Below are 14,602 nucleotides of genomic sequence, written 5' to 3'. Positions count from 1 at the left end.
CATGGTATGATTACCATAGCTATATTTTTTTCGGTCCCTCTCGAGAGTTTTTTTTTGCATATGAGGCAGGTAACGTATCTGGCATTAACTTTCTTTTCATGAGAAGGATGAGAAAAAAATTGCCAGATAAAATTCACTTTGATATGGGACTTTCTTGGCATTTCTTTTAGAAAGCCACTTGTCCCTTGCTCCTGTTCCTCGTCTTCCTCTTCTTCTTCCTGGTCGAAGATGACCTGGCTAGTCGGTCCTGTCTTCTTTGGTGGTGGTGGAGGTGGTGGAGATCCACCAGCTGCAGCTAATACAAATGCCATGTCTTAGCAAATAAAAACAGGTCTTTCTCTCATAAAAATGAAAGTCGGAGTGAGGAAAAAAGGTGGGACTTTCATCATTTGAGAAAAGAAAATGTTCTAAACCAATGAAAAGTGTTTATTTTACGTCATATGCTCAAGCGTTCCATCATTAGGAAACTAAAAGTAAAATGAACCAATGAAAAGTTTTATAAACAAGTCACATGACCTGTTATGCTTACGTTACGCGCTGAGCGCCGCGCCCCGGATCGATTCCGAGCCTTTACGTTTTGCGCCTTGGTTCGCGTTCCAGAACGCTTCCGGGTGCGCTAATGCAGAACGTCTTAAGGGACATTACGAAGTAACGCGATATGTTGCCTTTACGGGACGCATCGCGATGTGCCTTTCTAACGCGGTATTTGCACTAACGGAACGTTTACCGTTTCGCGGATCGGCAGCGAAACAAGAAAAAATAATTTAAACTATAATATAAATTGAATTTAAAAAATATAATACAAATATATATAAAATATATTTATGAATTAGAATAAGAACATATGTTACAGCTATAGATATTTGCTATTAAAAAACCATTGAAATTCACTGAAAAAACCATAGGTTATAAACCATATATAGTTAGGAATTAGCATTTACAAAACCTTGAAAATTCACTGAAAAAACCATAGGTTATAGACCATATATAGTTAGGGATTAGCATTTACAAAACCTTATTTTACTCGCATAAAACCATTGAAATTCGCATATATAGTTAGTTGCGCTAACTATATATCGCGCACCCGCAATCCACTGCTGATGATGTCACATATTACATCATTCATGACATGGTCAGTGACATCACTGATGACATATATGGTCTATAACCTATGGTTTTTTCAGTGAATATATATATATATATATATATATATTTATTTATATATATATATAACATTTCTATGGCAAAATGAAACCCCTCATTTTGTTCCTTTTCAAATTAAATGTATTAAGTGTTACCACTTTATTCCAATCAAGATGACTTCAGGTGTGCCATACTTTTGTCATAAGTAAGACTGTTAGCGTTCTAGTTGTTCTTTAGAACACTCTGGGACATTCTGTCATTGGGCTATAGTTGGGCTACATCTGGCTGATATTTGGGCTACATTTGGGCTCTTTTGTCTCTGGTGGCCATCTTGGGAGACTGCATATCAGAATTTTTTTAATGAAATATAAGAGGATTTGAGAAGTCACTCAAAATGTGCCCTAATTTTTCTTTCTTCAGCACTAATCATAATTTCTATGGCAAAATGAACCCCCTCATTTTGTTCCTTTGCAAATTAAATGCTTTAAGTGTTAACACTTTATTCCTATCAAGATGACTTCAGGTGTGCCATACTTTTGTCATACGTAAGACTGTTAGCGCTCTAGTTGTTCTTTAGAACACTCTGGGACATTCTGTCATTGGGCTATAGTTGGGCTACATCTGGCTGATATTTGGGCTACATTTGTTTTTTTGTCTCTGGTGGCCATCTTTGGGCTACATTGGCCTACATTTGGGCTCTAACATATATATAGCCCAATGTAGCCCAATATATATTTTTTCAAAGTTAATTTTCATAAAAACCACTGGAGCATATATCTTGAGACATAGCAAAGGCACATCGGGGTACCAATCCCTACAATTTTGCCAAGTTTGGTGGAAATCCATTCAGCCGTTCGGGCTAAAAGTGAGTTCGACCGCCCTATGGAAATTAACATGGAGAAAACACGGTTAGGAACCCCCCTTTTATCTCCGCCCCCGCTTGACGAATCCCCCCCACATTTTCAGGAAAGGAGCGGAGCGGGCCACCAACTTTGAGAAATTCGCGAAGATTCGTCCACCGGCGCCAAAGTTATTCCCAATAGAATGTTGCGAATTTCCTATGGAAAGTAGATCCTAACTATAACTACCTACTGGCGACCGCCAGTAGGTAATATATATATATATATATATATATTCACAGAAAAAACCATAGGTTATAGACCATATATAGTTAGGAATTTGCATTTACAAAACCTTGAAAATTCAGTGAAAAAACCATAGGTTATAGACCATATATAGTTAGGGATTTGCATTTACAAAACCTTATTTTACTCGCATAAAACCATTGAAATTCCATATATAGTTAGATGCGCTAACTATATATCGCGCACCCGCAATCCACTGCTGATGATGTCACATATTACATCATTCATGACATGGTCAGTGACATCACTGATGACATCACTGATGACAACATCCAGTGACTGTATGTTTCTGTAAAGTTAAAATATGTCTTACATATTGAAGAATGAGTGGATGTATAAGTGTCTGGATGAAGGATTTAGTAGGTGCATGACTGACTGTATGAGTGAGTGATTAAATGTGTCTCACTGAGTGCATGGGTTAGTGACTAAACTGTCTTAATTTGTGCATCATTATGTCTGTTGTTCTGTAAACTGTTGCATGTGTTGATAAGTAGCTATATGAGTAACTATATGGGTTATTGATTGCTTGCCCAAGTATTTGTATGGGAGACTGAGTGTGTGTGTGGGTGGCTGGGAGGTGTATGACTCTGTGCATAGATGTGTGAGCAGTTGATTCACTAGATGTATGGTTTCTAAAGTGCATGTGGAAACAGCTGTATGGGCGGTTGACTGTGTGCATGAGTGTATTGGTGAGTGAATGGATATCTCAGTGCTACATGTCAAAGTAAGTACATATGTAAAACACAGTACATGTGAGAGTTGACATATATAAAAAACTGTGCATAAGAGCCAGTGAATGTGTGAGTGGCTGTATGGATCATTGTGAACTTGTATCAGGGATTGTATAAGAGAGTAAATATGTGTTAGTATATGTTTGAATAAGTAAAGTTTGTATAACTGTATAGTTGAGGAAATGGAGGTGTGATTGATTCTTTGCATGACTGACTAGGTGTGTGAGTAACTCCATGGATGAGTGACAGTCTGTGAGTGTCTGTTTACACTGATTGTATCTAAGGTTATATTAGAGTCTGAAGAGGTTCATCGTATTATCACATGAATGATATCATCAGTGATGTCATCAGTCATGTCAAATGAGATGTCATCAGTGATGTCATCAGTGATGTCATTTGAGATGTCATCAGTGATGTCATTTGAGATGTCATCAGTGATGTCATCAGTGATGTCACTGACCATGTCATGAATGATGTAATATGTGACATCATCAGCAGTGGATTGCGGGTGCGCGATATATAGTTAGCGCATCTAACTATATATGGAATTTCAATGGTTTTATGCGAGTAAAATAAGGTTTTGTAAATGCAAATCCCTAACTATATATGGTCTATAACCTATGGTTTTTTCACTGAATTTTCAAGGTTTTGTAAATGCAAATTCCTAACTATATATGGTCTATAACCTATGGTTTTTTCTGTGAATTTCATTGGTTTTTTAAAAGCTAACACCTGTAACTGTAAAATGTATTCTTCTTTAAATCTTAAAATATATTTTAGATGTTTATTAATAATTTTTTTTTTAATATTTTTTTTCCTTCGCTTCTAGTTCGCGAACCGGGAAGCTTTCCGTTAGCTCATCTTGATGCCGCGACCTAGTCCGCGAACCGGTCAACGTTACGTTAGCGGAACTGTGACGCGTCGCGGAAGCGCGACGTATCACGTTGTCGCGTAATGCGTCTAATGACGCGCTGCGTTAGCGCTCCCGGAAGTGCTCCGGACCGCTAACCGGAAGCGATCCGAGACGCGGCGCGGACCGCGTAACGTAAGCGGAACAGGTCATGTGACTTGTTTATCAAACTTTTCATTGGTTCATTTCACTTTTGGTTTCCAAATGATGTATGACTAGGTCATGTGACCTAAAAATAACACTTTTCATTGGTTCAGAACTTTTGCTTTTCCCAAATCATGTAAACCCCTCCTTCTTTCCTCACTCTGACTTTCATCTTGGTGAGAGAAAGACCATTTACCTGAAGTTCAACAATGGCTTCCATTCTTGCTGCAGCTGGTGCACCCCCACCACCACCTCCACCTCCTCATAAGAAGAGAGGACCACCTAGTCAATTTACCTCCAACAGAGAGCAGGAAGAGGAGGAAGAAGAAGAAGAGGATCCAGATCAACAACAATTTATCCCAGAGTTGCCCCGTGTTTCAAAGAGAAAAACTAGTTTCATCTGGCAGTTTTTTTCCATCCCTCCAGGGGAGAAGAAGGTGAATGCGAAATATGCCACCTGCCTCATCTGTGATTACAGATTGTCAAGAGGCACAGAGAAGAAATATAGTATGGGCAACTATACTATGCATCGACATATGACCAGGTGGCATCCCTTGAACTACAGCCGGGCTGAGTTAAGGGACCTACAAGACAATCCCCCGACAACTCCTGTGGCCAGATCTACCTCATCAATGTCTTTGTCAGGAAGAGAGGCACAGGAAACTGTGCCAAATATTCAACCAAATTTCCAACATATGAGGTTTACTTGTATATATTGCGGTGCAATGTTGTCGTATGGGAACATGAGCATCAACTTGATTAATATGGTGTTCGAAAACCATAAGTGCCCTAATGCACCCAAGAAGTAATTTTTTTTTTGCTCCTGTTGAGCCGTTTTCAATGCCTGTTTTTTTGTTGTTTCCCCTCCATAAAAAACACAAAAAAAACATAAAACTGTTCTAAAAATACAAAAAAATCAAAAAATGTTCAGAAAAAAAAAAAAAATATATAAAACAACAAAAACAAAAAAAAAAGTTCTTTTCAGAACTACCTCCCCTTTCAAATAAAATTGCTAGAATGTTTATCACTCTGGCAAGCTCTATTTCTTTTGGTTCGCTTCAAGTTCGCTGACCGGTTCGCGAACTTTAAGCGAACTAAAAAAATATTTTTTAAAAAAAAAGAAGAGTTAGTATAAGGGAAGTAAACAGAGAATAATGTAAAAAGAAAGACAGCTATAGAGAGTAAATGAGAGATAGTGTCAGTGACATCATCAGCAGTGCATTGCGGGTAAAAAGAGTAGAAAACATTTACCTTATAATTCTTGTTACCTTTTTAAAATATTTTTTCATACTTTCAATCTGTAAAACAGAGAACAAACATTTCCAAAAATATTAAAACATGTACTTAAAAATTAGAAAAGACAAGGGAAAAGGTTCAAGAACAAACAGTTTTTCAACAACTTTGACATTTACAGAAGTCTCTGCTTCTCTACGTCCCCTACACAATCCTAAATATATATATTTTACAAAAAACTGTATCTTGATGTTGAAGAACTGAGGCCTATTTTGGAACATGGTGCTTTTTTTGCACTGCTAATGTCTCACAATAGTGATGCAAATGCAGCGCAAAAAAGATGTAAAGCCATCATAAAATTGTGTCTAACATTTTAAATGATTGTTTCAGGATGCAAATAAGATGTCTGCTTTCAACAGCTTTCTTTGAGGTGAGGCCTATTCATTTTTTTTTAAAAAAAACAGTACCCAGAAGTACAGCACTGTAAGGATTAAAATTGACACTTACAGAAGACTCAGTTTCTCCATATCTACTTCACATTTCTAAATGTATATCATAAGTACAAAAAGCAAAACATTAATTATACATGTTAAATGGTTTATTTTTGCTGTTCTCAGAATGTATCAAATTTCACTTAAATCAGTGACTTGAAGGTATTCATCATGTAACAGCGGGGAAAAAAAAACACAATCAAAATGATTGTGTTTAAAAAACCCATTCAACATAAGAAATCTGAATTCAAAACTCCTTAAAATTAACTTACTTTCAATGACGTCGAAGGATGTCCTATGAACAGCGTCCACTGTGTTGTGCTATAAATATTGTCAGCCCGCCACTTTCTGAAAGAAAACCTCCAACGATTCGAAAAATATGCTACATACAAGAAAAGACTTCTCACATTCTACCACATGTTTCCACTTGGCCAAATCATGATGCAGCTATTCACAAGTCTTGTAATTCTTCCAATCAAATCCCGTCATTTTCTATATTCGCAACTTGCAAAAAGAAAACATTTAAGATAATTTTCACAATCCTGGACTACTAATATCTTACCCTTCTTTGTCACTCATGTTCTCCTTTTCCTATGACACTGATACTGCTTACTATGAAGCAGACTTACTTGCATCAGGTTTATATAGTCGGATTTTACAAAATAACATTACAATTAAAAGTTTGGGACCAATAATCTAGACAGCATTGCAGACTTACATTCCCTCAACTAGATGAACCTTTTCCAATTCTTCATAGGAAATCTCGAGATTCTTTCTTTAAAATTTTGGTTTTAAAAACACCAGGTAAGAATTTTTAAGGTCAAACGGCAATTTTTTTTTGAAACTTACAACGGAATCATTGCAGAATGACCAGCCGTTTCGAGACTTTAAATAAGCTGTATAATGTCCTGAAGTAGTTGAAGGACCATCGTGATAGATAATTGCTACAGTTACAAAAGTCCTTCCTGATATTGAAAGCTGAGAAGCCACAAATTTTTTTATTAAAGTTGACAATTTTGATCCATCAGGCCTACATCGTTGCATCATTAAAATGACATACTGGCCATATCTACGTATAAGTAATGTTGACATCATTTCAGATTTACATTGGCTACACTCCATGTTGTGATCCGCTGCATTTACTAGCTTATTAAAGGAGACTGATTTACTGTCTGGCAAAGTTAAATATATAAATCTTTCTGAGTCTACACTAGTAGTACTTGATACCCTACAATTCTCGCAGTCATGCTGCCATTGATAAGAAAGCCCAAACAGTTGATCTACATCTACACCCTCATCTTGCAATATATCAAGCATATACATTAAAAACTCCTGACAATCTTGCTGATTATTTTCAGAGAAGTCTGTTTGACCTGAACATTCATCTAACAGATAACGAACTTCAGACACACTTTCTACTTTTGTTCGATCAGTGCTACATTTCTCGAAAACAGAATTCAACAAACTGCATAAAATTTGTTCTGAATTCAACAGAATCTGTTCTTTTAAACTCTCTAGTGAAAAGAGAACATTAACCACTACATTTGCATAGCAGTTGACACCAGAACTGTTTTCAAATTGAAAACCAACAACATCTTCAACAGAATCCACTTTCTTTCTGCTAACAATTTTCGGTTCATTGACTTTTAGTCTTTTTGCAACAACCTCCCTACTATTACTGCTATTTCTACGTTTCCGGCCTACCACACGTTTCTCAAACAAAGGATATTGAGGCAAATGTGGCGCATACTCTCTTCTTAACCTATTGTATTCCTTAACACAATCTAGATCCGCACAAATGTTTGTGACATCACATTCAATCAAGTACAATCCCGATAAAGTTCTAACTCGTGACAATGCCACATATGCCATACCCTCCTTGAACACAGAACTGCCAATATTCACCAATGCACAGTCTACACTTAAACCTTGCGATTTATGGATTGTCACCGCATATGCCAAGCAAACAGGAAACTGTTTACGGCGAACATATAAGTCTTTAACAAGCAAAAACCTAGCAGAACAACGACCAATTTGCTGTACTTCCTCAATGCCATCAAATTTAATTCTTAAAAATTCTATTCCATCTCTATTTCTGTATTTCTCAAAATCAACAACATTACCCATTGATCCATTTACCAGACCTCTTTCTACATGTAAATTCCTTCTCAAAATGATTCGGCAATTTAAACACACATTCAAAGTCTTTTCAAAACCCGCTGTTTTAGATATAGTCTTCTCTAATGAATCCAATTTTGATTTCAAATTGTCTGACAAAATAATTGTTGATCCCATATGCTCTAATTTGTCGATAGCTTCAAGTTTCACAATCTCTTGCTTTTCTAAATTCAACATTTTGTTGTTGAAGATGGCACATTCTGCAAGAGTTGGCATGAGACATATCCCGGATTTCTTCTCAGTAATTTTCTGAAAAATATTCTCAGGCACAATCTCTTGTGTGGGATATAAATTTGACAGTAATCGTGCATTTAAAGCTTCTTTCCCATGCTCAGTCACTTTTCCAATTCTAATATCTTGTAGAATATTCTTGTAATCTTCATCCTTTGCCTGACGCATATTTTGATGCAGTTCTGCATAATTGAAGTTTAACCATATATCGACGTTGCCAATGCTCCCTAGGCACTTCCTGGTATCTTCATGCGTGAGTATTTTGAACACAGGTTGACCTTTTACTGGTGTCAGCTGCAGAAGATCTCCGAAAACAATGATGTGTTTCCCACCAAATAACACATCATATTCAGTTTTAAGTACTTCTTGCATTCTCAAATGCACAAAGGCAAGCATGACATTGGAAACCATGCTTACTTCGTCAATGATAAGTAGTTTCATTTTCCTCAAGACTCTTGAAACTTCACAGCAAGCATCTCCAGATAACTTGTTGTATTGTAATTTGTTGTCATGCTCCACCGGCAGCATCAGTAGACGATGCAAAGTAATACCTTTAATGTTATGTGCTGCCAGTCCAGTAGGAGCGGTAACAACACAAGACAGCGATGACTCAGTCCTTTCCTGCAAATAACAAGAAATTGCTTTAATGAGGAAACTTTTTCCAAGTCCCGCTTCTCCACTCACGTACAGTCGGACAGGCTTCAACGATGTACATGAGCACTTGTTCTTCTCATGACTTAATCCGTGCTCAATTTCCGTGGTAACTTCATCCTATATTTTCCTCTGCTCAACGTTGAGTTGTTTTTCCAAGTCTTCTAAGTTAACTGAATCCTCCTGAGCATGTGCCATGGCTCTTTCCACTTCATTCATAGCAGTGGCAGCTTCATTTTCGATAATAGGTCCTCCAAGTGGATCTTGACTCAATGAAACAGAACTCTGACTGTCCTGAGAACTGTCTCTGGCAATCTCGGCTGCAATCGTTGCTTCCTGCTCAATTTCCAAAGTTAGCATTTCTTGATATTTAGAAAAAGCAGGACATTCTATGGACTCCTTGGCTGCATTGAAAGAGTCTTCGTAACAGAGGAAATCTCCAAGCAGTTCCTCTTCTGCACGCCAAGGCTTGAAAAGTTGCAAAAGTGCTAAATAAAAAAACTCCTTTTTTTCTGGAGATTCACCACTCAATTTTCGATGGTTTACTAATTGGCATTTTCTTTGCTTGACCAGGCATCCCTCACTTCCAATTACAGCATACACTCCTTTCTCAATATCTTCTTTGATGTTCCTCTTGAATATATAATTTTGGAGAACCTCATATAGACAAACATTCTCAAGGTGACTGCTTCGATTTGGATAATATGTATCCAACATGTTGGTCTTCAAAATGTCGGTACTGTTTGGTTCCTTTTCTGCCAAATACTCAATTTCCCGGACAGGTTTTAGAACTCGATTTCGCGTTGCAGCAAGACCAAGACTCGCCCAAACGAGACTCCTGGATTTGGCATAGAGACTTGCTGAAGACAACCGGTCAGAACATTCGTAAGCTCCGATTTCTCGATGCGACAACATCTTCAGACTGAAACTGTACAACTTCTTGCTGAGGCTCTTTTCATGAGAAATGTCCTCCCACATATCCTTCAGTTCGGTCTTTTCTTTTTTGGTGATGTAAGATGTCACATACCGAGCCACAGCCATACAGTTGTCAGCCACAAACTGTATATCCATGTTAGCATTCCACATGGACAAAATCACTGGGTTGTAGTCATTGATGTACTTGGACTCTTCGTTCCTTTTCAAATTGTATGTATTCTTGGGTGATTTCCTCGTCACATTATGTCGCAGCGAAGACATCAAACTGTTCACTCTTCCTTTAGAAATCACCGGTCGTGGAAAGTTGAAACGACATTTGGTGTAGAACTTGTCCTTGTTTCTGAATTTACGACGACAGTACTTTCCACAACGATGGCTTTGGAAACGTAGAACTTGTTCTCTTAGACTTTTCTTCTCCGTTGCGTTTGGAACAGCACACGTAGAATACTGTTCGATGAAATTCATCACTAAGTCATCCGGATCTGTTCCAAATTTAGGTGCATCCTTGATCCACAACAACATATGTATATGAGGGGCACCTCTTGCTTGGTACTCCTTTCTCCAGAAGAAATCCAACACCTCTCCAAGAGGTGGATTCTTTTTATTTGTGATGAAAGACATCATAGCTTCAAATCTATGATTGAAGTACCTGCATACATTCACTGGATCCAAAGAACACAGTTCTCCAGGTGTCTTGAATTCAATGTTTTCAATATTTCCATTTGCCTCTCGTAGAAATTCAAGTAAGTCTTCCCAGCCATACTCGGCACAGCTCAGAGTGAGGAACCATGTTGGAGTTCCTAAGTTCCTCAGCATACATTTTAAATCACCATGACGACGGTACCAGTACTCATTAGTACCACGCTGACACGCCATGAGATTAATTAAGTGAGAATCCAAAATACTGTCTTGGACATTGACTTTATGCATAAAGTCACTTGCCGAGATGTTTCGCATCTGTATACCACTTTTTAAGATGTGGTTCACTGCATATGACAGTCCAGACAGATCGCTTTCAAACAGGAGATGAAACAAATAGGGAATGCATTGCCGAAACCTAGGATCTGCTGCATACAATCGTAAAGTCCGGTATTCAGACGCAGGAATTTGATGAGGTCGCTCATCATATCTTCCTCCTTGACCTGTGGGAAATAGCTGTGGGAAACACCGAGCTTCCAAACTTTCCTCCCAAACACTAATGGGACTCCCTTTGGCTTGTTTCATTTGAAACAACTCAATAGCATTCCCCATGACTTCCTTGGAATGCAAAGGATGAACACTATAATGTTCATATATTTCTTCACTTTTAGAGGCCTCTACTTTCTCAATTTGGCCAGCACACAAATCGCTATCCTCTTCATCACTTACTTCCTCTTCTGCAACATATACATTCTTATAGTACTTATTATTTTTCTTCAAATACACTGTTGCCTTTTTGACTTTCCTAACATCCACTAAATCTTGCCATATTTTCTTATTCTTTGTCGGAACCCCATTAACCAAGATAACCAGAGGTTCCTCTTCCACTTTTTCTATTCCAATTGTGTTAATGTTTTTGTTCAAATCTAGAGGCAAATAAACAACTCTTCCCTTTAATCCTCTCTGTAAATCTGCTGGAGGCAACTTCCCTGTCTTTGGCTCCATTCTTACAATAGCCTGAAAGGGATGGATACTTTGAATCAAAATAGATTCATAAGTATTTAAATCCTTCAATTCAGAAGGAATCTCAACCAATTCCAGATTATTATGAACTGCCCTAGCAGGCATCTGGTTTTGGTTTAATTTATTACAACAATAAGTACACACACGTTGATCCGATCCCAAATCAAAATAATTTTCTACCATCAAGTATGTGGCAAAATCCTTCCATTCACTATTATTTTCCCTTTCACTTTTTGCATATAAATCCACTACCTTAGTCTGATTCTTATAATAAGTGCGTCGACAACATACACAAGTGAAATTAGGCCTCTCACTTGATTTCATCTGAAACGTGGCAATTTCCTTCTGAAAATTATCTGTACTGGAAACCTGTACATTATCTTCCACATTACCCTCTACTTCTGGGTCAATTTGAACATTCTCATCTTTACTACCAAAGTAACAAAACTCAATTTCTTCACAAATATTCTTCACATCTATTTCAGAACCATGCAAAAGAGCAGCACATAATTGTTTAAGCATAATTGCTGGACTCTTAGCATAATACAACATTCTCACTAATTTTCTCACTTTATTATGATGCACTGCTAGCATCCTGAAATGATGAAAAACACTCTGGCATACTCTCCTGGAAAGACAAGCCAGTGAATGACCACGCAAACCTGTCATTTGTCTCACTCTGCAAGGATCTAAATCTTGCAACAACTTCATTTTCTGCTTCAAACTTTTCTTATTAAATGTCCGTATAAAATCACAAAGCAAATTGATGGAAACCTGTCGCACACTGCAAATAGAACTACACTTCCAAATGTACACAGGACCCTTAGGACGTCTTCCTAAAACCTCATCACTTAGCGCCTCTTCTGTCTCTGTTGTCACAAGTTGTTCTTTTTCAACTGGACAACCATCCTTCACTTCATAAGCTCGACCACTGATGTCAACTGCATGCACCAAATCATTATCCTGAAAATAAGTCTCCTCATTAAAAAATGCCTCAGAACTTGAACTATGCATCCATTCTCCGGAAAAAACTTCACAAAAGTTAGTACGATTTACTACTCTCTTCCATCTACTTTTTGTTTTGAAATCAGAAATTACCTTGCTTAGTTTCCTAATTCTATTGATTACCAAAATAAACAACTTTCGCTTAATTTCAAAAGCATGATCAATAATTTTCTCTACATTTTTCTTCTTCTTATAAAATGCCGCTTTCTGTTGGCCTTTCTTTTTAATATTTTTCAATAAATTAACTAATATCCTATTACGGAACATTCGATTTCGAATGTCCCTAAACTGTTGTTTCCTTCTACTATCATGCACAGAGTTATCTCTTCCTCTACCAGTAACATTTGTGATGGGTCTCTCCTTTCCATTTAAATTACTTTTCTTTTTGTGAACTGAAACATTTTTTTGAGCAAAACTTTTTTTACTACAAATATTTCTTAAGAATGATTTTGTGCTCTTACCCGGACCTTTCTTGGTGTTTTGACAAGTATTTGGGGAAGAGGACTGCTGCAATAAAACATCATCCTGCTGTCTTTGACGTTTTCTAGCCTTTCTTATTCTACTTTTGGAAGGCATTTTACAAACTATGAAAGAATCTGCAGTTGAATCTGTGGAAAAATATAATATAAAATGTTATTAACCACTATTACCAAACAGTAAATAAATAACAGTCATCTAAAACTTAATGCCGTACTAATTATTTAACATAGCAAATATTTTCCACCAGCACTGCATCACAAAAATGACACTCAATGGTACAAAACAGGCATACAACACTCATAAATCACTCCCTAATATTTTAAATCATTAATTCAGGATGACGATAAGATGTAGCCTATCTAAAGATTTGTTTAGGCCCAGATCTTTAGACTGGGGTGAATGTGTGTCATTGATCCACATTCAGTCCATCACCTGTTTTGTTTATTTGAGGTGAGGCCAACACATGGTTGCAGATAAGATTATCACTGAAAAAAACCAAGGTAAAAAAACATGTGAAGGCCTACCAATGAAGTAAATCATTAAATGAAAACCAATACATTTCTGGAAATATGCACTACTAGTGCTTCATAAGATGTTTTGGGTCATATTTATAAGGCATTTGAGTGTCTAGTATGCTATTTTACGTTGTTCATGGTGCAAATTTATTGTAAATACGCTCCCACCTGCGATTGGCAAATTTAGATTTTGATTATGGGAGTTAGATAGGCATGTTAATAATTTCCCAAAAATGGTGTATAACCCCAAACAACCTTTGAAGCAAATGCTCTTAGCCATGATATCCACCTCCCATTGGATAACATGGCTAAGAAGTGCTTGCAAATGTGAAAAAAAACGGCCGCAATGCATGAATATCGCAGAAAAATCAGCGATATTCATACATTTTCCAGCAAATGCTCTTAGCCATGTTATCCACTTCCTATTAAATAACATGGCTAAGAACTGCTCAGGGCCTCATGAGGAACGCTTTCCATTTAAAAAGGGAAAAATAACATCAAAAACACTAAAATGCCTTCTAAATATGACCCCAAACAACCTATGAAGCTCTAACAGTACATATCCTGAAATTTAATTGATTTCAAAATTCGTTTTTAAACACAGCATATAAATCAATTGTATACCTGCATTCATGAAGAAATGACTAAAAATGTCCTTGAGACACATGATTGTGTTTTCTGGAATGCCCTAGCACCATTTTTGAGACACTATTAACATGGCTAGGTAACTCCCATAATCAAAATTTAAATTTGCCAAGCGCAAGTGGGAGCGTATTTACAAGACACTTGCCCCAAGAGGAACGCTTTCCATTTAGAAAGGTAAACATAACATCAAAGACACTAAAATGCCTTCTAAATATAGCCCCAAACAACCTATGAAGCTCTAAAAGTACATATGAAGAAATGTAATTGTTTATCACAAATGCGATTAAAAACAGCCGCAATGCATGAATATCGCTGAAAAGTCAACGATATTCATGCATTATCCAGCAAATGCTCTTAGCCATGTTATCCACCTCCCATTGGATAACATGGCTATGAACTGCTCGCAAATGCGAAAAAAAACGGCCGCAATGCATGAATATCGCAGTAAAGTCAGCGATATTCATGCATTTTCCAGCAAATGCTCTTAGCCATGTTATCCACT

The sequence above is a fragment of the Lissotriton vulgaris genome, chromosome 6, assembly GCF_964263255.1.
Source record: "Lissotriton vulgaris chromosome 6, aLisVul1.2, whole genome shotgun sequence".
NCBI lineage: Eukaryota > Metazoa > Chordata > Amphibia > Caudata > Salamandridae > Lissotriton > Lissotriton vulgaris.
This window is presented reverse-complemented; position numbering follows the sequence as displayed.